This window comes from Rhodnius prolixus, unplaced genomic scaffold (genome assembly GCF_049639745.1).
Source record: "Rhodnius prolixus isolate KJV_2025 unplaced genomic scaffold, Rpr scaffold_15, whole genome shotgun sequence".
Classification (NCBI taxonomy): domain Eukaryota; kingdom Metazoa; phylum Arthropoda; class Insecta; order Hemiptera; family Reduviidae; genus Rhodnius; species Rhodnius prolixus.
Window position 1 is genome coordinate 838,766 of NW_027411605.1, and position 27,788 is coordinate 866,553.

At 36.1% G+C, this 27,788-nt stretch overlaps 1 protein-coding gene and 1 long non-coding RNA gene across 5 annotated transcripts in view; one reads left to right on the forward strand and one right to left on the reverse strand.

The window, feature by feature from the left end:
* Positions 1 to 17,888, reverse strand: part of LOC141454936 (uncharacterized) — a 54,685-nt gene extending 36,797 nt beyond the window's left edge. Inside the window, exon 1 of the mRNA XM_074129643.1 lies at positions 17,469 to 17,888. The gene's annotated coding sequence lies outside the window, so the exon portion shown is untranslated. The remainder of the gene's footprint in view (positions 1 to 17,468) is intronic.
* Positions 1 to 27,788, forward strand: part of LOC141454940 (uncharacterized) — a 300,919-nt gene that overhangs the window by 57,207 nt on the left and 215,924 nt on the right. For 2 of the 4 annotated variants that reach the window (XR_012459057.1, XR_012459054.1), the window contains exon 4: positions 1,048 to 1,071. This is a non-coding gene — a long non-coding RNA (uncharacterized lncRNA). Of the gene's footprint in view, positions 1 to 1,047; positions 1,072 to 17,880; positions 17,945 to 27,788 lie in introns of those variants that run through there. The other 2 variants (XR_012459053.1, XR_012459058.1) reach the window with 2 other exon arrangements.

The following is a 27,788-nucleotide window of genomic DNA, read 5'->3' on the forward strand; positions in this document are numbered from 1 at the left end:
GGTCTAGCCTATAACCGCCTAACATACTTTACTATAAATTTCTCATATTAATCATTGGGAATATAGACTAGTGCCGCAATACATCTTAGCTTTGCGGGTCTAGCCTATAACCGACTAACATACTTTACTGTAAATTTCTCATATTAATCATTGGGAATATAGACTAGTGCCGCAATACATCTTAGCTTTGCGGGTCTAGCCTATAACCGCCTAACATACTTTACTATAAATTTCTCATATTAATCATTGGGAATATAGACTAGTGCCGCAATACATCTTAGCTTTGCGGGTCTAGCCTATAACCGCCTAACATACTTTACTATAAATTTCTCATATTAATCATTGGGAATATAGACTAGTGCCGCAATACATCTTAGCTTTGCGGGTCTAGCCTATAACCGACTAACATACTTTACTGTAAATTTCCCGTATTAACCATTGAGAATATAAACTAGTACCGCAATACATCTTAGCTTTGCGGGTCTAGTCTATAACCGTCTAACATACTTTACTGTAAATTTCCCGTATTAACCATTGAGAATATAAACTAGTACCGCAATACATCTTAGCTTTGCGGGTCTAGTCTATAACCGTCTAACATACTTTACTGTAAATTTCTCATATTAAACATTGGGAATATAGACTAGTACCGCAACACATCTTAGCTTTGCGGGTCTAGCTTACAACCGCTCGGCTACCGTGGCGCCTAGTATGTTAAACATACTTTACTGTAACTTTCTTTTATTAACCATTAAATAAAATCCAATACCTAGACCGGGGGAATCGAACCCAGGTCCACAATACATATTAGCTTTACAGAGGTCTCGCCTCTAACCGCTCGGCTAACGTGGCGCCTACCAAATTAGTATTAAATAGTGGCTTCCTGAGAATTAGAGGGCTTTAATTCTCTTAGAAGGATCCATTGTCATTTTGCTTATTTAACTGTGTCTTGGAGGACTTGCAATAATTATTATTTCAAGGCGCCCCTTTCAAAATAAATAAATAAAATTAAAATAAAATAATAATAAATAAATATTTCTGTTTCAGGTCACAAGAGCGTCTGCAATGAAGGTAACTGATACTTTTAAATATTTTAACACTATCTTTCTTATCCATGCTGAAAACTGTATGTACATCATATTAAATTGAATCTAAATTAAAGCCTATGGCTTGACCCAAGATTCCTTGTTAAACTCCAGAACATCGCACATCCTACATATTTTCTAATTCACCAGTCCTTCTGGATCGTTCTGGACACTTTTTTTTACCACTCTCTTCAGCTTCCCAGTTCGTGCAGGCGTTTCCCGAAGGGAAGGAGTGTCCTTGGACCTGTACTCTGCTATCTCTAGCAATACACATACTTTTAATTTGCGCCCATGATGCAGCATCCTTTTCCCCTCTCTTAGAGACCCAGTTCTTGCGTGTAAACGCTCCCTTTTAGTTGTTGGCTTGTAGATGAGGTTGATGTTGAATGAGTTCAGCCACGTAAGGAAGATTTAAGTAGCTATTAATTGATGGGGTACTAGAGGAATTAGTGATTTGATGAGGGAGGATGAAGGACTGAATAGAATAAAAGATTAAATTACTTACCAAGAGATCAACTGGCTTGCATTACCACTACCTTAGGAACGAAGCTTAACCAGTTAAGCGCGTTTGACGTGTATACACGTTAAAACTAAATCTCTATTACGGCGCGTTCGACGGGTATACTCGTTGTGAAAAATATAAAATTGCCATTAACTATAAAAACTCGAAATTTTAATAAAATACAATAAGAATATTATTTGGTGGAATGTTTCCTTTTCTTAGATTTAATCTTACTGCTGAGTATTTTATACTGAGGGAGGTGGAGGAAGTTAGCCAAATGATAAGTGGTTGGTACATGTTTGGTCTCCGAATTAGAGATTGGGGAATTACCTCACACAAATAGAAGCTCTCAACCCTTGTGCAATGCCATTTTTTTACCTTAGATAGAGGTTCAGACCTCACAGTACGAGCATGATTTCATTTTGTACAGAATTCAAAGCTCTTTTCTTGCGTCACTGGTTATCTAGAGCAATGCTTACGTAAAGCGATGCAAGATTTTGAAAGAGCACAAAATGCTCTGTAATCTCAAGCCCCCCCAGAGATTGCAGAAAAAGTCGCTTGCAGTGACTATTACGACGTTGTAAACTTTTGGTTCTTTTGTCCTGCGTTCGTTGTCTGATTTTAATTCCGCCCACTGTGGGGGGGGGGAATTTTTAAAAACTAAATTCCACGCTTAAGTGGTTAAATTACAATAACTAGCTAGGATAAACTAAATATAAACTATTTCTAAAAGAAGTGACTGTACAGATGAGAAAATGACTACGGAATCGATGACATCGACGACGAAAAAAAAAGTCAATGGTTTAAAAAATGAAATAAATTGTTTACATTTCTACAAAAATTTAATAATTGTTGAAAGAAATAGAAGCATTTTCTTTATGAGGAGATTAAATTTAAGAAGAGTCTTTCTTTTTCTTTTTTTCCGTTTTACTGTCGCACAGCCATGGCTCCAATAAATATGGCGTTAAAGAGATAGTGGCTACTGCAGTACTCCAACTCCACACTGTGCCAGGGAGATATCTTGCACACCATTAGCCTTAATTGGGAGCCAACCCAGCTGCTTCAAACTGGGTCATCACATATAACTGTAATAAACGATCAACTACTCCATGTTTAAACTAATCTAATAATTTGTTCCGTTACTATCCGATCGAAATCAACTAAGAACAAACACTAACTACTACCACTATCTAAAAACAACACTACTTTAAACATTAGCTATAAATTTTGCAACTTTCTAAATAATTTTTTTTTAATTTAAATTGAAAGTTTAATAGTTTTAAGTTTTAATTTTTCTTACCGGAAATGACGTTTTGTGGTATCTTGAACGCACCCACACAGACAGACACAAAAATGTGATTTCAAGAAATCTTTAGCTGTTCATTATTTTTGGTGACTTACACAGCACAGAAAATCATCACACTTTCGATTTCCCAAACACAAAGATACTTAAATCAGAAACCAACACACTAAAAAAAGGATAGTGCTAGAAATGATATACTCGTATTATACATATGTAAGACAGAAAATAGTTTAAATTTCAAAACAGACACGAACAATTTAAACAACATACGAGGTGTGTTCAAAAAGTAACGGGAATTTTTAAATTTCGCGGGTTTGGAGAGTCTGAATGTAAAATTTTTTTTTTATTATGTTGGTACACATGCCCCTGAAGTACGATAAAATTTTCAGTAATATTCATTGTTTACTTCTTAAGTGGCAGCCGTTAAGGTTAGACGTGTTTTTCGAGCTTGGCGATTTTTGTTTGTTAAAAAAAATGGATCAAAGAATTTGTATTAAATTTTGCGTAAAAAATGAAATAAAGTGTAATAAAGTGTGTGAAATGTTAATAAAGGCATATGGTGAGTCTGCTATGAGTAAAACAAGGATTTACGAGTAGTATAAGCGTTTCCAAGATGGCCGCGAAAACGTTGAAGATGACGAACGACCTGGACGTCCAAGCACATCAACAACCGATGAAAACGTGAAAAAAGTGAAAGAAATGGTTATGAACGATCGCCGAATCACAGTCAGAGAAGTCGCTGATGATGTTGCCATATCAATTGGCTCATGCCATGAAATTTTTTCGGATGTTTTGGGTATGAAACGTGTGGCAGCAAAATTTGTTCCAAAATTGTTGAATTTCGAACAAAAACAGCGGAGAATGGAAGTTGCTCAAGAGTCACTCAATGAAGTCGACAACGATGCGGATCTACTGAAACGTGTTATAACAGGTGACGAAACATGGGTTCACGGATATGATGTCGAAACTAAGGCTCAATCGTCCCAGTAGAGGCATTCTGGATCGCCAAGACCGAAAAAGGCTGGACAAGTGCGGTCGAATGTGAAGGTTATGCTCACTGTGTTCTTCGATTTTAATGGCATAGTGCATCATGAATTCTTGCCACAAGGTCAAACAATCAATAAGGAGTACTACCTACAAGTTCAACGCCGTTTGCATGAAGCAATCCGAAAAAAACGCCCGGATTTGTGGCAAAACAATTCATGGATTTTGCACCACGATAATGCACCTGCTCACACTTCATTGCTTGTTCGTGAATTTTTGGCCAAAAACAAAACTAACGATGCCCCAGCCTCCATATTCGCCAGACATGGCTCCATGTGACTTTTTTCTATTTCCAAACATAAAGAGAACATTAAAAGGCCGTCGTTTTACAAGCATAGATGACATTAAAAGCGAATCGCTGAAAGCTATCACAAAGATCGAGTTTCAGAAGTGTTTCGAGGATTGGAAAAAGCGCTGGCACAAGTGTATTGTATGCGAAGGGGACTACTTTGAAGGCGACAATATTAATGTAGATGAATAAATAAATATTTTTTTCAAAAAACGAAAATTCCCGTTACTTTTTGAACACACCTCGTATACGCAAACTTACTACAAAATACTTGACAATTGGCAACACTGACTTCCACTCAACCTACAACACATATCACACACAGACCGATCACACTCAGTCCAGGGTCATTCCACGTCAAATCAACACGGGGTCTGAACCTCACCATCTCGGATTTTCTTGAAATTTGGCACATGTCTACTATTGGTATAGACTTGGAAAAATATGAAATTTTACTGTGATATGTCTACTGGTTTATGAGTTACAGGGCTGTAAAGTTGCCAAAAATGGGCTGAAAAACAGGGAACCCCGTGTTTTTGAATTACTGTAGAAGCTTTCCTAATTGAGCTACAGACTTGAGATTGGTGTCATTTTATAGCAGATATAATGCCCTTTCCTGTGATATGCGACACCATATGGGTTAGGATAAATAAAGTTTGTTAAATTTAAATTTAAAATTTAAATTTTAAATTTTTTAAAAAGTACATATTTTAAAATTTTAAAATTAATTCCATGAATAGCTAGTAGTGTTACGAATCACTGGGCAAAATATTAATTTGGGACGACAATGGCTTCATTGTTAAAAAAATTTAAGACTAAAGCTCCAATCCGATTAATTCAACTCTGAATTCATGTTAATACAATAATGCTAATAATAATTCCACTAATAAGTGCAAAGTAAAACATACTGTTAAGTAATAGGATCTCTTTATTATTTTAAGCTTGAAAAGGCTTCATTTGTTTGACATGCATCACTTTCTAGTAGGACATATTTAAGTTCTTCCAGTCAGAGTCACAGGATCAATTTTTATCAAAACATCCACTGCTGAGACCCAAATAATATCGGCATTTCTTGGATGCGATATAATTTAGAGGGTCCAGCTGGATGAAGAAAAGTTACTTTTTTTACTTCATCAAGTTCTTCATTTTTCTCTAAAACATATCCAACCCACCAGTTTCTTTATAGACTACACTGATATAACCTGATTTGTCGGCTAATTTTAGTTTATCAGGGAATTTTGAAACTTCCATTTCGCAAGCTTCTGAGTTCATAGAAAAGTTTTTAACCAATATTTTGGATTTACTTCAGGGAATGAAAGCATGGTATTGCTGTGTTCCTTTACTAGCCAATGCTTGAGCAAACCGATTTTTTAAAAAACACTCAGATTCAACAGTCTTCCTGGGTTGAATATGCAAAGTCTATGTTGGTGATGTTTTCTACTGCCTACTCAAAAAGTTGTAGTGAAGTTTGGATTTGATTTTCATAGGGTCGTTGCAAACTGGCACGAGCTGCCAGTCTCGTTACCGAACCCCATACGCCATCACAAGGCCCTTTGCCGACTTAAACCAACTTAAAGAGGCTGTTATCTCAGTCAAAGAAGACTGTTCTTGAACAAAGATATTGAATTGAATTATTTTTGTATAATTTGATTAACTGCATAATTTCATTAAAATAATATAATTAATATGATTAATTACTGTAATCATAATTATTAATTCTAAAAATGATTTCAAAATCAATATTTTAAATCCTTATAATTATTAATTATGATTCATTGATTCATTATTACTATTTTCAATTTATTTATTACTTTAATTTTATTAAAATATATTTTCCATGAAAAGGAGCTTTAGTCTTAAATTTTTTTAACAATGAAGCCATTGTCGTCCCAAATTAATATTTTTCCCAGTGATTCATAACACTACTAGCTATTCATGGAATTAATTTTAAAATTTTAAAATATGTACTTTTTAAAAAATTTAAAATTTAAATTTTAAATATAAATTTAACAAACTTTATTTGTCCTAACGCATATGGTGTCGCATATCACAGGAAAGGGCATTATATCTGCTATAAAATGACACCAATCCCAAGTCTGTGGCTCAATTAGGAAAGCTTCTACAGTAATTCAAAAACACAGGGTTCCCTGTTTTTCAGCCCATTTTTGGCAACTTTACAGCCCTGTAACTCATAAACCAGTTGACATATCACAGTAAAATTTCATATTTTTCCAAGTCTATACCAATAGTACACATATGCCAAATTTCAAGAAAATCCGAGATGGTGAGGTCAAAAATGGTCTTTTTTTGTGTTGATTTGACATGGAATGACCCTCCATGAACAGACAAGACAGAAGACACACCAACCCTGTAATGTAGTAAAATATTACTTTGTAAACTAGCCCTGAAGATGACCTAGTCCCTAGGTGGAAAGCTCGGCATAATAAATGTATCACGACTGAAAACTGGCATTTATTTTTCACCCTATTGAAGAAATCATTATATAATAAATTTGCGTGCCTGCAATTGGTATTACGACGACGCTAGATGCCAGGAAAATTAGCAAAATTAGTAGCATTAGTGATTTGATTAGGAAGGCTGAAGGGCTGAATAGAATAAAAGACAAAATTACTGACCAAGAGATCAACTAGCTTAGGAACGAGCTTAACCCAGTTAAGTGCGTTTGACGTGTATACCCGTCAAAACCAAATCTCTATTTCAGTGCGTTCGACTTTTATACTCTAGCGTGATTTTCGGTTCTGGATTTTTAAAAAGGCCAACGATATTATCCGGTACTGCAGACGCTAACCACATTTATAATGAAATGATTGGTTTAGAATGAAGCCCATTCTGCTCTTTCTCTCTCTCTCTCTAAAAGCTATTAATTCGAATTTCCTTGGAATACTCAAATAAAAATTAAAAGAGCACCAGCAATGACTACACTAACTTATAAGAAAAAACCGGTGAAGCCATTATCGGGAAAATCTCATAAAAAAACAAAAAAAAAAGTGGAAAATTGTCTTAGTAAAATGTTATTTCCGGTATAGGGCTTTTGATTGCTAAATTACATTCGATACCTCTGATTGTGAATTAATCGATATAAAAACTTTCAGCACCCTGTGAATTTCCTTCATTTAAAGATATTTCATTCAAACGCCCCAGGGTCATTTCCTGAAAATTTCCTTTTTCAGACTCAGAGGGGTGTTCATAACCTGAGTATAATCGCAATATATGCCTAATATAGTAGTATAAAGTAATAAAATACCTACCAAAACAAAAAAAATGCGTTAATAAGGAATTTAGGAAATATATTACGTCATCTATATTCTGGAAAATTCATATTCACTTTAAAGAAAAATGAAATGGGTCACCCCCCACCTTCCCGCACGGGTAGAGCGTTATAAAGACGCTGGTAGCTTTGAAACAATGGCTAGAGGTTTCCTTGGAAATGAAGGCGTTGAAAGAGGTGTAGTTCAGCAAAATGTATATACTAGAACTTAGTATATGGGTATAAGCAGGGCAGTATCTTCTGCTGCTTCTGCATGCTCATATTTGGTCTTCATAAGCGTATATACTTTCTTTTTCTACAGCGGAAACATGACAGCCTACCGTCAACCGTCGTAACCCCTGGAAGGTTGTGTGCGCTCGTATTTGCATACTCTGTCTAAGGATATAATATGCAAGAGAAGATGAGATCATATTCCCCCTCTTCATTGCCTTTAAGATCCCTCTCCCTTCTGCGTCAGCGCTGCAATGAATGTTCCGGCTTTACATACACATGAAAGTTCACTATATGTTCATTCACGTGCAAGCTGTTTATCTGTTGGAGTTCTTAAACAACTATTTTAATTAATGAGGCACTAGTTTTGTGTGTGGACGCGCGCGAAATGGGTGCGGGGGTTGTCCTAGTCATGAGGGAATTGAGAATAGGAAGTTAAATTGAGGGTGAAGTTGAGTGAAGGGCCACTAGAATTCCCACTAAAGAGGGCTAGCAAAAAGCCTAGAGACTGGAAAAGATGTCCTCTTGGTTTAACACAACTATTTCTGGAATCTCTTAATGTCATTTTGCGCCTCCTGCTGGATCTGTGGAGCCACAGAGAGAGTGAGAGTGTGTAAGAAGAAGCAAAGGAAGAGAGGAGAATAGGAAAATAGGAAGGCTCTATCCAAAATAGGAAAACTCCAGCGGCTAGTTATTTCTTAAGATCATGTTTTAGACACTGGAAATTCATTAAAGTGAAAATAGTTTGGCCTAGAGTTTGATTAATTTGCATAGTTTTTTTCCCCCCATAAACTTAACTAGTTTCTAGGAGTAACTATTGCGAAAAGGATTCTTGTAAAATGAAACAGGAAACATTCGTTTTGTGTATGTGAGTCTGTCAAAATTTCAACTTAGGCTGGAAGATGTGTATATTTTTCTCAATTTATTACATTCGTAACAATTTTCTGGTTCCGGAAGGTCCCGGGTTCGAATCCAGCTGCTGACCCTTAGATTTTCTCTTCCTAGGAGCTTCTTACAGCTCACTGTCCGGTGATGGAGAGTGTTGTTTGTAACGAGAGAACACTGTCCGGAGGCCGGCAGTGTATTGAAAAAAGCTCCGGGCGCCAATAACCTTAGATGTTGACGCGCCTTGAATAAAAAAATAATAATAATGACTAGTACCGCAATATATCTTAGCTTTGCGGGTCTAGACTATAAGCGCCTAACATACTTTACTGTAAATTTCTCATATTAACCATTAAATAAAATCCAAGGCCTAAGCCTAATACCGGGGAATCGAACCCACTATACCAGCAATACGTCTTCGCTTTGCGGGTCTAGTCTATATCCGCCTAACATACTTTGATATAAATTTCTCATATTAACCATCGGGAATATAGACTAGTACCGCAATACATCTATAGCTTTGCGGGTCTAGTCTATATCCGCCTAACATACTTTGATATAAATTTCTCATATTAACCATTGGGAATATAGACTAGTACCGCAATACATCTATAGCTTTGCGGGTCTAGCCTATAACCTCCTATCCTAACATACTTTACTGTAAAGTTCTCATATTAAACATTGGGAATATAGACTAGTACCACAATACATCTTAGCTTTGCGGGTCTAGTCTATATCCGCCTAACATACTTTGATATAAATTTCTCATATTAACCATTGGGAATATAGACTAGTACCGCAATACATCTATAGCTTTGCGGGTCTAGCCTATAACCTCCTATCCTAACATACTTTACTGTAAAGTTCTCATATTAACCATTGGGAATTTAGACTAGTACCACAATACATCTTAGCTTTGCGGGTCTAGTCTATATCCGCCTAACATACTTTGATATAAATTTCTCATATTAACCATTGGGAATATAGACTAGTACCGCAATACATCTATAGCTTTGCGGGTCTAGCCTATAACCTCCTATCCTAACATTCTTTACTGTAAAGTTCTCATATTAACCATTGGGAATATAGACTAGTACCACAATACATCTTAGCTTTGCGGGTCTAGTCTATATCCGCCTAACATACTTTGATATAAATTTCTCATATTAACCATTGGGAATATAGACTAGTACCGCAATACATCTATAGCTTTGCGGGTCTAGCCTATAACCTCCTATCCTAACATCCTTTACTGTAAAGTTCTCATATTAACCATTGGGAATATAGACTAGTACCACAATACATCATAGCTTTGCGGGTCTAGTCTATATCCGCCTAACATACTTTGATATAAATTTCTCATATTAACCATTGGGAATATAGACTAGTACCGCAATACATCTATAGCTTTGCGGGTCTAGCCTATAACCTCCTATCCTAACATACTTTACTGTAAAGTTCTCATATTAACCATTGGGAATATAGACTAGTACCACAATACATCTTAGCTTTGCGGGTCTAGTCTATATCCGCCTAACATACTTTGATATAAATTTCTCATATTAACCATTGAGAATATAGACTAGTACCGCAATACATCTATAGCTTTGCGGGTCTAGCCTATAACCTCCTATCCTAACATCCTTTACTGTAAAGTTCTCATATTAACCATTGGGAATATAGACTAGTACCACAATACATCTTAGCTTTGCGGGTCTAGTCTATATCCGCCTAACATACTTTGATATAAATTTCTCATATTAACCATTGGGAATATAGACTAGTACCGCAATACATCTATAGCTTTGCGGGTCTAGCCTATAACCTCCTATCCTAACATCCTTTACTGTAAAGTTCTCATATTAACCATTGGGAATATAGACTAGTACCACAATACATCATAGCTTTGCGGGTCTAGTCTATATCCGCCTAACATACTTTGATATAAATTTCTCATATTAACCGTTGGGAATATAGACTAGTACCGCAATACATCTGTAGCTTTGCGGGTCTAGCCTATAACCTCCTATCCTAACATACTTTACTGTAAAGTTCTCATATTAACCATTGGGAATATCGACTAGTACCGCAATACATCTTAGCTTTGCGGGTCTAGTCTATATCCGCCTAACATACTTTGATATAAATTTCTCATATTAACCATTGGGAATATAGACTAGTACCGCAATACATCTATAGCTTTGCGGGTCTAGCCTATAACCTCCTATCCTAACATACTTTACTGTAAAGTTCTCATATTAACCATTGGGAATATAGACTAGTACCACAATACATCTTAGCTTTGCGGGTCTAGTCTATATCCGCCTAACATACTTTGATATAAATTTCTCATATTAACCATTGGGAATATAGACTAGTACCGCAATACATCTATAGCTTTGCGGGTCTAGCCTATAACCTCCTATCCTAACATACTTTACTGTAAAGTTCTCATATTAACCATTGGGAATATAGACTAGTACCACAATACATCTTAGCTTTGCGGGTCTAGTCTATATCCGCCTAACATACTTTGATATAAATTTCTCATATTAACCATTGGGAATATAGACTAGTACCGCAATACATCTGTAGCTTTGCGGGTCTAGCCTATAACCTCCTATCCTAACATCCTTTACTGTAAAGTTCTCATATTAACCATTGGGAATATAGACTAGTACCACAATACATCTTAGCTTTGCGGGTCTAGTCTATATCCGCCTAACATACTTTGATATAAATTTCTCATATTAACCATTGGGAATATAGACTAGTACCGCAATACATCTATAGCTTTGCGGGTCTAGCCTATAACCTCCTATCCTAACATCCTTTACTGTAAAGTTCTCATATTAACCATTGGGAATATAGACTAGTACCACAATACATCATAGCTTTGCGGGTCTAGTCTTTATCCGCCTAACATACTTTGATATAAATTTCTCATATTAACCATTGGGAATATAGACTAGTACCGCAATACATCTGTAGCTTTGCGGGTCTAGCCTATAACCTCCTATCCTAACATACTTTACTGTAAAGTTCTCATATTAACCATTGGGAATATAGACTAGTACCACAATACATCTTAGCTTTGCGGGTCTAGTCTATATCCGCCTAACATACTTTGATATAAATTTCTCATATTAACCATTGGGAATATAGACTAGTACTGCAATACATCTTAGCTTTACAGGTCTAGTCTTTAACCACTCGGCTACCGTGGCACCTTAAAGCTGACCTAACCACATTTTTTTGAAGAAAATCGTTCAAACCAGTTGCTGACAAAAACGTAAATAACCTAAATAGTACTTCTCAGTGATCACCATTAGTTTTTTAGTTTCCCCAAATTTTCCGACAGGCTGCTAAAAACCTTTTTCTGACCATTTTATCGCCTTCTCAATTTTTTTTCCAAATTTCCCAACTGGAAAATAGCGAGCGACAATAATCAATTTCATTTTTTAATTTTTGAATATTTAATGTGGACAATCGGTAGCCAATAAAATTGCTTTATTGTAATACATAATATATAACTGGAAATTGAAATAAACAAATTAAATGTAAAAATAATTATTTGTTGGTTTAATATTTCATCTTAGTGAGCTGTATTTAGCCAATACCAACAATTAGTTGGATTTTTTTATTCGTTGTTTTAATATTTAAATTGAATCATTCTTTCATAATACAGGTTCTGGAATTATTGCTCTGTTTATTATGCTCTCTGTTTTTACATATGTTTCGCCCACAACTAATTCACATTACATGTTTGTTTAATGGCAGTCGTCGGTGAGTTTTTTTCCTGTTTAAACAATTCAATTATTTCCATTCAACGTTTAATTAAAAATAAAACATTTATCGAGATATAAAAAAAAAGTGAAGCTTTTTGATTATTTACATTTTTATGCTATTGGTGACGTCAGATGCAAACAATTTTTACTTCCTTTTATAATCGTTTCAAATTTTTCGTAATGGATTTTTTTTTACCGGAAATATAATTTTTGAGGAATCCACAATGACCGGAAAAGCACAGATCTTTCTAGTAAAAGTAAAATAAGCATGATGCATGATTGCAATTCCACCTCTTACTATAGTAAGTATCAGATATGCGGACGAGTAAGTCATGATAGCCGATAGCGCTAAAAGGTTTACAGCGGATGATTGATTAACTGAACAACATTAGCAACAAATATGGACTTAAATAGATAAATAGCAAGCCAAGACCAAAGTCCATGATAGTTAGCAGGCTGCAAGTACCTTATACAAACACCCCTAAATTGCGTCTCACCGTTACAAGTATTTAGGTAGTTGGCTGTACGAAGAATGGAAATGACGACAGAGAAATTAGGTGGAGAACAGAAATGGCTAGCAATTACTTTTTTCAAATTTAAGAAAATATTAACTAGCAAAGACATACGTTTAAATATCTAAGATTGTGATACGCTAAGCGTGGAAACGTGGACGCTAAAAGCATCATCCATAAATATGTTAGAAATCTTCAAAATGTGGACAGCACCGAAGAAAGGACCGACACAGTAGATTAGATTAGGGCGGCCTCAAGGCCTACGTCATAGCAGCCCCTTTGGATCTATAGTGGCCCCCCCAACTTTAGAGCTCACCCTCCAGACTCGTCCGTTTAATCAGACTCTTAATTCTGGCCCAACAGAGTAACAAACAGAGGCAATCTTAAGATGAATTTGAAAAAAACAGAAATGTTACTTAGCATAAAGAAAAGAAAATCCGCTTATTTTGGAAACTTTAATGAGAAATCCAAAATACCAACTGCTGCAACTAATAGTCGAGGGGCTAGATTGAGGGAAAAAAGCGTATGTCTTGGGCTAAGAGACCTTAAGAGAATGGACCAGGTTTAAGAAGTATCGGAGACCTGGAACATACAGCGGTAGACCCTAAAATATATGGAAATGTGATCGCCAACATCCCATAGTGTGGATATGGAGATGAAGAAGAAGACTATATAGCAAGAGAAAGTAGTAATGTGATCGCCAACATCCCATAGTGTGGATATGGAGATGAAGAAGAAGACTATATAGCAAGAGAAAGTGGAAATGTGATCGCCAACATCCAATAGTGTGGATATAGAGATGAAGAAGAAGACTATATAGCAAGAGAAAGTGGAAATGTGATCGCCAACATCCAATAGTGTGGATATAGAGATGAAGAAGAAGACTATATAGCAAGAGAAAGTGGAAATGTGATATTTAAATTTTATAATTACAATTTCTTTTTTCCTGTTAACTTTTTCATGGAAAACTTATGTCCTAGATGACTCTGTAAGGTTTTATTGTTTTTCTTTGTATTGTACGTAGAAAAAAGCGGCTGTATGAGAAATAGCGGCGGGAAAGAAACAAAAAAAAAAATACTAGATGTTGCAAACTATTTTTCATTTTTTAAGTTTTTCTTTATGAAGGAAAATATGGGGCTTTTGCTGGGGAAAGTCAAAGAAAAAACATGGTGAGCAGTTTTTTTTTTCTTCTGCAAACTTGCTAGAGCATAGTTATAGTACTTCACTTTAGTAAATTAAGTAGAGCTTGCAGGCGTCTTTTGCTCTTAGGAGGTGTAGTGCAGCGTTTTTCCATTTTTCTCGCTTTCTTTTTGCTTAAAAGATGAACGAACGGGGAGAAAAAAAAAAAAACTATGCTCAATTATTTAGTCTGGACTGGACATAAAGAGGAGGGCGTAGCAATGCTTTGAAGTGGGCTGGAGGCGGCGATGAAGGAATAAAACTCTTAGCCGTAAAAAAAGAAAACCCTCTTTTGCCAATGTAGGTGGGGGCAGGCGGAGCGCTCCCGCCCCCGCAGTTTGGCGGCCAATTCCATTAGTTACAGGAAATAGCAACATTGTCCATACTGGTGCCTACGTCTGTTTTCATGACGGAGATACTGGCGACCGTGAGATTCTCTTACTCCATTCCTCTCTCTCTCTCTCTCTCTCTGTTGCAGCCTCTCTCCCCCGATTATCACACTAACCACACTACACTATCAGAGAATAAAATAAATTTACACTCTGTACATCCACAAAAACTATCTCCCTAAGCAATTCTCATCTCTCTCTCTCTCTCTCTTTCAGCTAACTTGAAATACGAGCGACTAAAATGGCGGACGAGTAGTTTTCTCATAAGAAAGTTTATACTTACAATCTTCTCTTTCTCTCTCATTAATTTCATTCACACATTCTCTTTTAAAAGGAGCTTTCTCTTGACTGCGGAAAAACCGGAAGGATAACACTTTACTTTCCAGTAGATAAGGGAAAGTTTAATGTGACATCCATTTGCTCGTTATAGTGGAAATGGCGACATTTCTCTCAAAAATACAAAAGAAAAAATACATTTCATACTTTTCTCCAGCAAGAGAGAGAGAAAAAAAAACAATTTTATCATGGACAAATTATTTAATGTTATGGAAGAAGGATAAATCTGCCCTGGATTTACTTCACTTCCGCTTATGGGTGCTTACGTAAATAAATTTTCTTCGAAATTAGAATTAAATAAATAAATAAGCTTGTAAACACGTTCACTGCATACAATAAACTAGTAATACAATGCAATGGGCAAAAATGTTTATTCAGAATGAAAATTAAATAACAAAAAAAATCTAACAATAAATAAAAGCAAACATAATTATTAAAATTAAATGAGATCCGGTAACTTCACACAGAAACCTTCAAACTCATCTCTTTTCTCTTGAGGAATGGTTCAAGAAAATGGAAAATCAAGTTAAATGAAATAAAAATCTCAAAATATTACCGAGCTTTCGACCTAGGAACTAGGTCATCTTCAGGGCTAGTTTAGTAAGTAATACTTTTACATTTCAGGGTTGGTGTGTCTTCTGTCTTGTCTGTTCATGGACAAATGTAAAAGTATTACTTACTAAACTAGCCCTGAAGATGACCTAGTCACCCTAGGTCGAACGCCCGGCAGAATAAATTTTACTCGACTGAAATGGCATTTATTTTTTCATCCCATTGAAATTATGGATCAGTTACCAAAAACAATGAACAACAATCAAAATATTACTTTTATTCTCCGCCGCATCACTCTTCCTCCGGATTTTCTATGAATTCAATTCCTGTTGTCCTCCTGCCAATGTTGTCCCGTTATCTTGGGCTGTATTTAGACAAAAGACTAGACTTGGAACCCCCGCACACACACGACTTAAACGAACTGAAGTTAACAGGCGTTATCGACTACTTAAAAGACTATATCAGTCCAACGTTCAAAACTTTCACTTAATAACAAACGATCGTTTAAACTGTGGGGTTTAACGAAACGCTCCAATCTTCAACGAATTCAATCTCTCCAGTTTAAAATTCTCCTCACTATCGTTAAACGGCTCCATTTTATGTTTCAAATCTAACTATCCACTGCAGACCTGGAAATTTGTAGGTCCAGTTTGCCTCGAACTCGCTACAAAAAGTTTTCATCAGAACTTGCACTCTCATTCCAATCCTCTTGTCCGCCATTTATCATCTCATCACCATCCAGATCATCCTCCCAGACGACTAAAACGTCAGTGGCCTCGCGATTTTCTCTCTCTTCTGAAGAGAGTAGCTAATCCTAGAGACGACTTAGAGAGTGTTATCACTGCGGTAACTTCTCCCCTCAATTAGTGAGTTTGTAGTGGAGTCAAGTTATTGTCATTGTTACTTATAGCGTGTCTAGCGCTGGTGTAATTTTATAAATAAATTAAAAAAAATTAAATGATATGCAAACTCTCATAGAATCATCTCTTTCCGGAATAAGTTTCGAACGAAAATAACGAAAAGGGCTAAAAAAAAAAAAAACCCGCTTTATATTTAGTAAAATTTGGCACTTCCGCTCGACTTATCTCCCTAAAATTTTAGAAACTGAATCATGTCAAAATATAGGTAGGATAAAAATATCGAATCCAGCAACTCCGGGCGCTGATGGCCTCAGATGTTGAAGCGCCTTAAATGGAAAACAAAAAGATTGATTGACTGGAGAAAAACAGCTGTAGATCGAAAAGAAACTTACGATAAAAGCTTGAAAGATAGAAGAATGGCTAAAGAAATCCTAGACTGTGAAGCTGAAGAATGAAGAAGAAGGGGCAGACCGAAGGAAAAGTGGATAGATAGGGTCCGAGAAAGCCTCCCCGGTTTACGGACTGAGAGAAGAGGATATCCTGGAGAGACCTAGTTGGAAGGTGTAACTAAAAGAAAAGTATTTGGTTGAGGTAAACCTTAACAGTATTGAGGAACTCCCGGAAAAAAAATAAAATCATTCGGTTGACGGAAGCGTTACGTCACACAACCTCAACGGAACAAAACTAATCAACATAATCACAGAAGATTCGTAAAAACAACCTGAACAGAAGCACATCTGTGATTGGTATTCTTCTAAGCCGGAAGAATTTCGGTTTTATCTTAAACCTGCTAGGAAATAAAAGTAATAGGCCTATATTTAGAAACATCCATTTTGTGGTCAATAAATTAAAGAAATTATTTGTCCCAATTTTCGGGAAAAATATTAGCAAAACTGGAAATAATCGATCCAATAAAATGGCTACATTTTTCCAAAAACTATTTCCCGGGTGGAAATATAATGGAAAATTTTCACTTTTCAGCGATTTTTCTCATTCATGAGTAAACAATTTAATTAAACAATCGCAACCCACATTTGTAAAACATCACTTTTTTTCGGACAAATCACACAAGTGATTTCACCGCTGAAGGGAAAATACAAAATCAATAATGTGCACGATCAAGTAGTATCTTATCTTTTTGAGCGTGAAATAATAATAATAAAAAATACAAACAAATTAACAAGTATTTTGAGTAAATTGCAGTATTGCATTAAAATAAAAAGATATTATGCAATTCCAACTCACCTTGGGTGGGAGGACAGAAAAAATAACACAGAACTTGATTATTCCATTGCGGTCAATTGAAATGTACGATGAACAATACAGTATTTTTAACGCACACCTTTAGTAGAATAGTGTTGCACTCACAAATGCACTTTTAATTAAATTTTCAGTAAATAAAAATCCTACAAACGCACTGACGTAAAAGTGCGTAAAACAAAATCAGCCACAGCTGATTGACAACAACACAAAGAGCGGCACGCACTAGATCCAGTAGTTTTTAGATTAAATGGAGCTCCAAGCTCTAGCTCTGTTGCTAAAGCAAAAAATAATGGCACACTGTTTTATAATAATAATCTTTTTAGATGTAAGGCGAATAGAGGTGGGGAGAAATCTCCTCTCTATTCTAAAGAGCAGTCAAAATAATGATCAAATGAACGGGAATGAGCCACTCAGTCAGTGTGAATGGTGATGATGTTTAGAGGAAGGTCCCACTCAAGGTTGGTACAAACAGACCAACGTACAAATCATGCACTCATTACGCTTTCATGCAATAACAAAATGTTGCATTACTATATCTTGTTTCTATATTAATCTAGTATTTTTTCCCCAAATGAATAGAACCTTTCGAGAATTTATTATTTAATTATTTATTTTTAATACAGTAATACTTAACGGAAATAACCATTTGAAGTTACGCGAGAATAGAAAAGTATTTTTCTAAGAAATGGTCTGTGTGTCTCTAGATCTATGCATCTATCTGCCCGTATCTACCGTAATTCAAAATCATAGTCTATTTAAAATTTTGATATTTTGGTTAAATGCTAAACAGTGGACGCTGCAGTTTCAGTTTAATGTACAGCTTAAAAATTCCTAGTTTTCAAAAAATATTTATGAGCTTGAATGTTCGGTCGAACCAATTTTTTTGGTACTTCAAATTATTTATATCTTTTGATGATATTTGTTTGATTTTTTTATAAAGAAGATAATAAATATTCTAGTAAGAATTCATTTTATCAATAGGCAAGGTCATTATAATATTTTTCTACATCGTCTGATCACGTGATCTTTTCTAATCTCTAGCTCTAGGTCTATTGTTGCATTGTTCATAGAATTTAGCCATGTGGGTTTTTTTTTTTTTAATGTTATCTATTTTGATTGGATAATTTTTCATGGTAGAAGTATGTATCTCCATTAAAAGTTATACTCTAGGTCAGTAAATGTACGCATTAAATCAAGTTTAAATAATAATCTTTGAAGACGTTCAAAGAAAGAGAAAAAGCAGTTCAGTTAAGTGTGGTACAGTTTTCTCTCTTGGAATTCAGCATTTCAGCAGATTGTACATTCTACTGAATTGCATATTCAAAGCCAAACAACCACCTTCTCTTCCAAAAGTGCCATTCTGTCTTAAAACGGAAGTTGCACAATACGAGGGTCGTTTGAAAAGTCCGTGCAAAAATAAAAACTACTTAATTTTTTGGGGTAAACCTTTTTTATTTTTCAACATAGTCTCCTTTTAGGCTTATACACTTCGTCCAACGCTGCTCTAGTTTGTTGATCCCTTCCGAATAATAGGATTTGTCCAAGTCTGAAAAATAGCCATTCGTTTCTGCAATCACCTCCTCGTTTGAATAAAATCTTTTTCCCGCCAGCCATTTCTTCATATTGGGGAACAAATAGTAGTCCGAGGGAGCCAAGTCTGGAGAATAGGGGGGATGTGAAACGAGTTGGAACCCTATTTCCATTGATTTTGCGACCACAACTGCTGAGGTGTGAACTGGTGCGTTGTCGTGATGGAAAAGGACTTTTTTGTGGGCCAATCGTGGGCGTTTTTCTTGCAGCTCGGTTTTCAAACGGTCCAATAACGATAAATAATATGCACCTGTAATAGTTTTACCCTTTTCCAGATAGTCGATGAGGATTATTCCTTGCGAATCCCAAAAGACAGTCGCCATAATCTTTCCGGCCGAAGGAACGGTCTTCGCTTTTTTTGGCGCAGATTCCCCCTTGGTAACCCATTGTTTAGATTGTTCTTTGGTCTCAGGAATGTAGTGATGTATCCATGTTTCATCCACAGTGACGAAACGACGCTTAAAGTCCTGCGGATTCTTCTGGAACAGCTGCAAACCGTCCTTGCAACACTTCACACGATTTCGTTTTTGGTCAAGCGTGAGCAATCGCGGCACCCATCTTGCGGATAGCTTTGTCATGTCCAAATGTTGATGCAAAATATTATGTACCCGTTCATTCGAGATGCCCACAGCACTAGCAATCTCACGCACCTTCACTCTTCTGTCATCCATCACCATATCATGGATTTTATCAATGATTTCTGGAGTAGTAACCTCAACATGGCGTCCAGAACGTTCAGCGTCACTTGTGCCCATATGGCCACTCCGAAAATTTTGAAACCACTTATAAACTGTTCTAATCGAAGGTGCAGAGTCACCATAATGTTTATCAAGCTTCTCTTTAGTCTCCTGAGGCGTTTTGCCTTTCATAAAGTAGTGTTTAATCAACACACGAAATTCTTTTTCGTCCATTTTTTGAAAATCACTCGACTTCCTCGATTCAAACGAATGCCAAACACAAAGAAATAGACCGATCTGGCTGAAACTTGGTGTGTGTTCTTCCAAGAGATGCTACTAACTAAACATAACCTCGATACGCGCCAGTGGTGCTATCTCTCTCACTTTGCACGGACTTTTCAAACGACCCTCGTAAGTACGTACATACCGAGGCATGTCCAGAAAGTAGGTGTACTGAATTTTTGCAGGTTATTCGACCAAAAACAATATCTGGTTACATTAGTAGATATGTAAGCTATTTTTCGACATAACCATTCCTCTCAATGCAGTGGTGGTGAACCGGGGTATTAATTTTTTGATGCTTTCCTCGAAGTAGTTTCCCGCCGACCCCTTTGCCCACTTCTCCACCTCCTCGTCGGTTGAAATCCTTTTTCCACCACATGTGCAGCTTCAGGGAGGTAAAGAGATATTAGTAATCTGAAGGTGCTAGGTCAGGGGGAATGCGCGGAGGGATGGTTCAGGACAGCCCCATTTAAACCTGTGCGAGCAGTTCCTCCAGTGGCATTGGCCGTGTTTGGTCTGGCATTGTCGTGCAGCAGTGCAGACTCCCTGTGTCAGCATCTGAATCTCTTCTCTTGTACTGAATCACCCTCCGCAATTTTTTTTTTTTTTTTTTTTTTTTTTTAGGGTATCACAATGTCTTGCAGAGTTGATGGTCTCCCCCTTGAGGCGTATATTCAATTAAAAATTATGCCTGGGACAGTCCTAAAACACGGATGCCATGATTTTCTTGGTTGAAATTGTGGTTTTGAACTTTTTGAAGCGAATATCTTACTTTAAAGAAAATCTTTGTAACGATTTTTGATTTTTTTTAAAATTTATTTTAGAAAAATAGTAACTTCCAGTTTGTCCACTGCTGGATGGGGGTGGGGGTAAAATCGTAGTTTAAAGTTTCAGCTTCCTGGGATTTTTCGTAAATTTAAATAATTTTCTGAAACTCACAGCCTCACAGAACATCATGCTAGTAATCAATTCTTGAGTAGGCTTACTCTCATCAATTGTTCCCTTTTCATTCATGTTTGACCTGATGCCCCCCCTACAGTTACGGATTCCTCCCGCCACGCCCCCCTCCTTAAAGCATCTGGCATCCACTTTTCCTGACGAATATAATTGTCTTTAAAAATAAAAATTTTCAAAAACAAAATTTGGGAATGATCCCACAATTCAATAAGAGAAATAGCAGCATCTTTTGGGATAGCAGACTTGCATGACGATGATGCTAGCCGTTAATCATGAACTACCCTAAATAGCATGGAAAGCTGAAGGCGGGATGTCCCTAAGGCAGACCAACTTCTTACCAAACATAGGTCCTATTTTAAGAACGCTGCTTAAATGTAGATCCCCTAGCCCAAAAAATAAATAAATAAATAAAAGTGATAGTTACAATTTAGGTTTAGGTTATCTTTATTGCTATAACCCTTCTTTTTTTTTGTTTTTATTAGTAAAAATTCCTTCCTCCAATAACATTTAATGACTTAACAGCGATTAGAGAAAGTCACTTGAGTCAAAGACACCAGAATACTTGATTTGAGTAAATGGCCTTGGATTGTTATGGTTAAATATTTTGATAGAACCCAGCTGATCAGAAATAAGGACAAGGTTAAACTCGGTTGACTAATAAACAGCTGATATTATTAGGTTTTATTTTTTATTAAAATGATTATTTATTTTATTTTTTTTTATTTATTTATTTTTTTTTTAATCTTTTATTGTAATTTACCACGGCAACAGTTGTTGCAGCAAGCAAATATGGTAAAAGAAAAAAGAAATAACGGGAAATCATGATTGGAGGAGGCACCCAGTGGTGCCACTCCAGTAACGTGCTTTGCTCTCACGATAAGAGAAGATCACGAGGCCATCTTCTCTTCAATCTCCTTAGAGGATTACTCTGGTAAAGTGGAGGAAGATAGAGATGTTCTATGAGAGGGTTAGGATGAGCTGCTGTAGAGTGGAATGAAATTTGAGAAAACGAGTGTTAGCAAGATCTGTAATGAAAGGGATTTTGAGATCATTATGGATGGGTAAGGTTAGACACATAGAACGGAGCGTTTTCGAAGTTTTCGAAGTATTTTTGGACTGTAATGCCTGGAGGCGTAGTGAGTTGGAACGCTTAGTCGATCCCCATACTTCGATGCCGTTTGACCAAATAGATTGCAGTAACGTCAGGCATAAGAGTATTTTGTTGTGTAGCTTAAGTTTCGATCGTTTGTCAAGTAATCTGGCAAGAAGTTTGTAGCGTTGGTTAGTTAGTTGTCTTTTCCAGTCTAGTATGGGGATGATTCCATGTCAACCGTTTTGTCTAGGTACAGTCCAAGGAAGCGTACTTTGTCCACAGTTGGTACAGGAGTTTGGTTCAAGATGATAGGAGGTAGGATTTTCCGTCTGAGAGTAAATACTATAAACTTTGACTTCGTAACGTTGGTTTTGATTCTCCATTTGAAAAGCCAGTCCTGTAAGTGGTTTATGTGTGTTTGTAGAGTTCGTGTAGCGATGAGAGGATCGGAATGAGGAGATAAGGAGATAAGGAGGAGGAGATAAGATTATTTGCATAAAATTAAGTTGGTATCTTTTTTATTGGACGAGCGTTGCTTAGTGATTGGCGATTAGTGATAATAATTTTTGTTTTCTCCTTGCTTTTTCCTAGAGCGGAAAACTGCTTTTCCCTTTCTCTTTCTCTATTCCATAGTAAGGGCGCCACGGTAGCCGAGCGGTTAGAGGCGAGACCTGCGAAGCTAATATGTATTGTGGTAATGGGTTCAATTCCCCGGTCTTAGGGCCTTGGATTTTATTTATTGGTTAATGCAAGAAATTTACAGTAAAATATGTAACGCTAGTCGCCTCCGTCCACGACACCTAATTGGTAGTTGGATGTTAAGCTCTGCCTGAAAAAAAAAAATAGACGATTACTTTACTTATTTTTTACTTTAGTAAGAGAAAAGGTATTTTTAATCACGCTGATTTTAGATTCTGAAATTTCACCAGAAATATCCCCCCATTAAGGTCCCCTGTGGCCCGGGTAAAAAAAGCGGTTTTCACATAGTTTGTGTGTCAGTATATCTAACTTATTGCAAAAAAGAAGTCCGCAAGACATTTAAAATTCAAGTACTACCCAAAATTTCCGTTTGACGAAGCAAACATACGGTTACCTGTACAAACATTACTTTGCACTTTAACTATACCTTCACTCGTATTTATTATATTATATATACGGGTTTTCCCTGAAGATTTTTATCTAAAGTTAGTAGCAAAAGAAAAAAAAGTTTAACATTTTGGTTATCTGGTATTTCAGACAGCCATCAAAGCGAACAAAATCATGATATCGCAGTCGGACATAGAGCCGAAGCAGATTTTGATTATAAAAATAAATAAAACTAAGTAAATACGAGCGATTTTAAATAGATGGATGACATCCAATATTTAGACAACTCTATTTTATGTTCAGGACCAAAATAAATATTTAAATATAACATTTTTTTAATCAAGTTAGTTGTTGACCATCAAAATTGTATTGTGTTGGAATTGCACTGAACAACCAATCTTCTTATTATGGGTCCATCTTCACGACTTAAGGATGAATGTCTTCTATCCTGATTGTTTTAGGAAGTTGTTCAGAAATTATTCACAATAAATAGGAACATCAAACTTTCGATTTTTCCAAACACACAAAGATACTCAAAATCAGAAACCAACACACCAAAAAAAGGGAAAGTGCTAGAAAATGATATCAAAGACAGAAAACAGTATAAATTTCAAAAACTGACACGTACAATTTGAACACATACTCGTATACGCCAACTTACTGCAAAATACGATAGTTGACAATTGGCAACACTGACTTCCTCACAATCAAACACAAATCACACACAGAACCGATCACACTCAGACCCCCAAGACAGAAGACACACCAACCCTTTAATGATGTTAAGTGTATTACATTAGGTAAATTAGGTAAATAATTTTTGTAAATTACGTTACATTATACGTATTCATTGTAATATTGTTAACACACTGTAAAATATGTTCCATAGCCCTGAAGATGACCCTAGTCCCTAAGTCGATTGCTCGGCATAATAAAGTTTATCATGACTGAAACTGGCAGCTATTTTTTCATTCTATTATAAATAGGAAACTATAAAAATGGACTAGAACGAATTTTATTGGGAAAAAACGGGAAACTGTCGATCAGGGACTTCTTATCATCAGTTGTTCAACTAAATTCAACAAGTGTAATGCGAAATGGAAACATAAGTGAAGTCGAAATCTCTATGTCAAACTGATTAACGCTAATCATGCCTGGCTACGTAAGATAAAATCGAAAGATAATCCATCACTGCGGATCTAACCAAATTTTTCCAACCATTTCCATAAATCACCATCAACCCAAACAAATCCTCTTATTGGTGGGCAGCTAAACTCTGTTCACATCCTGCACTTTAAGCTGAAGCGCCAGTGGCCTCGAGATCTCCCCTATTGACAGCCGTCAAACTGAAGGAGATGGTCATCTTTGGATGGCTACTCCTTCATGTTGTACCAGAGATATCATCAAATTTACTAATATTATACAAGTTTAAACTTCAAAATAAAATATAAAAACCAAAAATTCCATTACGTCACCGCCTGATTACCTCCATTTTTATTCTCTAATAAAACTTATTAAATAAATATTTTGATAATAAAATGAATATAAATGCCTAATAGATGGTATAAACCATTTAAATGTAAGTATAATATAAAAACACACAAAATTGTTACCATTTATCATTCAATATGATATAAAATCACATCATAAATATTGTACGATTAGTTATATTAGGGTTGTAATATTGTAACATCACAATATTAGGCCTTCTACCTGTAAGTAATTTAAAAAAGAAAGAATAAGATATTCCTTGATAATCTCCATATTGCGTGACTTACCATGCTTTTATAGGCTTAAGCCTCAATTCAAAGATATTTTAACAATTCATAGACATATTAAGGGGCAGTGGAAATATAAAATCCGAAAGCTACGGCTTCATTATTTATATTTTATTGTAACTTTCTTTTATTTTATTCTTAACGTTGACTACGTAATTAAAAGCGTCACGATAGCCGAGCGGTTAGAGGCAAGGCCCGCAAAGCTAAGATGTATTGTTGGTTAGTAGGTTCGATTCCCCTGGTCCTAGGTGTTGGATTTTATTTAATGTTAATATGAGAAATTTACAGTAAAGTATGTTAGTCAGATATAGGCTAGACCCGCAAAGCTAAGATGTATTGTTGGTTTAGTGGGTTCGATTCCTGGTCTCTAGGCCTTAGATTTTATTTAATGGTTAATATGAGAAATTTACAGTAAAGTGTGTTAGTCAGATATAGGCTAGACCCGCAAAGCTAAGATGTATTGTTGGTTTAGTGGGTTCGATTCCTGGTCTGTAGGCCTTGGATTTTATTTAATGGTTAATATGAGAAATTAATAGTAGTGTGTTTGTCAGATATAGGCTAGACCCGCAAAGCTAAGTTGTATTGTAGGTTAGTGGGTTCGATTCCCCTGGTCTAGGTCTTGGATTTTATTTAATGGTCAATAAAAGAAATTTATAGTAAAGTATGTTTGCTAGTCCACGACCTAATTTGATTAGTAGTATATAAAGCCTGTCTGAACTAATAGCAGTTCTTATTTGGTAATTCTTGGCCGATTCCAGGAACTACAAACCTAAGTTCTCACTCAGAACATTAAAAAATCACACAATAGATTCCTTTAATGTTAATAGCTGTTTCGCTACTGCCCCAGTGCAGACTGGTTTAGCAAGAGAAGTCAACGGCCTCATATATCCGGTTTGCAATCATTACGTTGCAGAATAAGATGTTGGCCTACTTCCGGCGCTAATGTTTAGCTAGTAAACACAACCTGCTCTTGCCCAACAGCTAACCACTTGGCGGCATTTCAACTTCTCCGATCGTCCTCCTCTCTTTCGAACAGAATGGATGAACTAAATAGTTGATTTATTAAAGGAATTAACATTTTAATTATTAAAAAAAAACGAAAAACTTACGGAAATATTGTAAATTAAAAAGAAATTCATGTTTTAACGACCAGATTTGTACGACTAGTGTAAATTATAATGATCATGGCTGACCTGTAAACTTCCGTTGCAATGCTAGAAATATTTTTTTCTTTTTCTTTTTTTCGGTTGGTAGTAGTCATTAAAAATGAACACCAGTTTCGGGTATTTAAGGGAGAAACGCCCACAAATATAATTCACAAATACTGTGCAATTCATTACAAATGTACAAGCAATGTTGTTCTTGCCAAGTAATTTTGGATTGAAGCCAATATTCCAAAATATTTCTCAATTACTGGATTAAATAATATATTTACTATTATGGCGACAATTACAATAAAGGTTATTAAAATTGTAATTGATTTACTTTTTTTTTATTATTATTATTACTACAAATAAAAAAGTAAAGTAAAGTAATCGCCTATTTTTTTCAGGCGAGGCTTAACGTCCAACTACCAATTAGGTGTCGTGGACAGAGGCGACTAGCAAACATACTTTACTGTAAATTTCTCTTTATTAACCATTAAATAAAATCCAAGGCCTAAAGACCGGGAATCGAACCCAGTACCACAATACGTATTAGCTTCGCAGGTCTCGCCTCTAACCGCTCGGCTACCGTGGCGCCTTATTACTACAAATATTTATTATGAATTACGCTTTTACGATTTATAGTCATTAGTTTTTACCATTAACTGCCGTATTGTTTGTTAATTCGAGAGAATATTTCTGATGGTTGGCCCTTTGTGGAACTAAGAGTCGGATCACAGAATGCTGTTCTTTAAAAGTACTTTCTTCAAGCGGACACGCCATCTTAACTAAGACCTTAAAGGTTATGTTTTACGTAAAAAACCTTTCGAACAGCTGACTGAAACTCTTCACAAGGTTGCCAACCAACACTTATGCATTGAGCGTCGTCTTCACAAAATATGTTTGTCTGTATAATTATTGAATTGACCCCCATATTAATGTGTACCTTCCCCTATCCCCTTATAAGAGAAGGTATATCGATGGTGCAGAGTTTCGATTCACATGTTCTCGCCGGAAGTGCGATATTTGAGCTGCTTTGAGTTCGAAAAAGTGTTTTTTTTTTTTTTTTAAATTGGTGTATTGTATGTGCACAAACATTATTATAACTCGAAAAGCGGAAATTCGCAGTTTGGCAGTTTCGAATGAAACGATTGAATCGATTGTATTTCCAGTTGAAATTATAATTTAAACAAAAAAGTCGTGTGAGGTGTACCAGACTTTATCTAGTTCTATAGACCGCCTGGTGAGGGAGCGCGAGAGAAAGAGAGAGAGGGGGCGAGAGAGAGAAACACTGCCACATAAATAATAGCCGAATCCTAAGGTTAAATGAGAGAAGATGAGACCAGTTGGAACAGGCTAAAGGAGAAAACATGTACACACAGGCACGAGCGTCATGATGTAGCTTACACCTTACACATCACATACACACACACACACACACATAGACCTCGGTTCAGGTTGGTCAGAGTTGTTCCTGTGTAAATCCAACAGGATCTCACCAATATATCTTTCAGATAAAGCTCCTGGTTCACCTCCGGCGTAAAGCTCTCTCTGAAGTCTCCTGTTTCCTTTAATCTGGATTAGTGTTCCATTGGACAGCTATATATATATATATATACATCCATTCACCACATACACACGCACCAATAACTTTTATTAATAACAAAAGCGAGATTAATTTTCAAATCGATCAA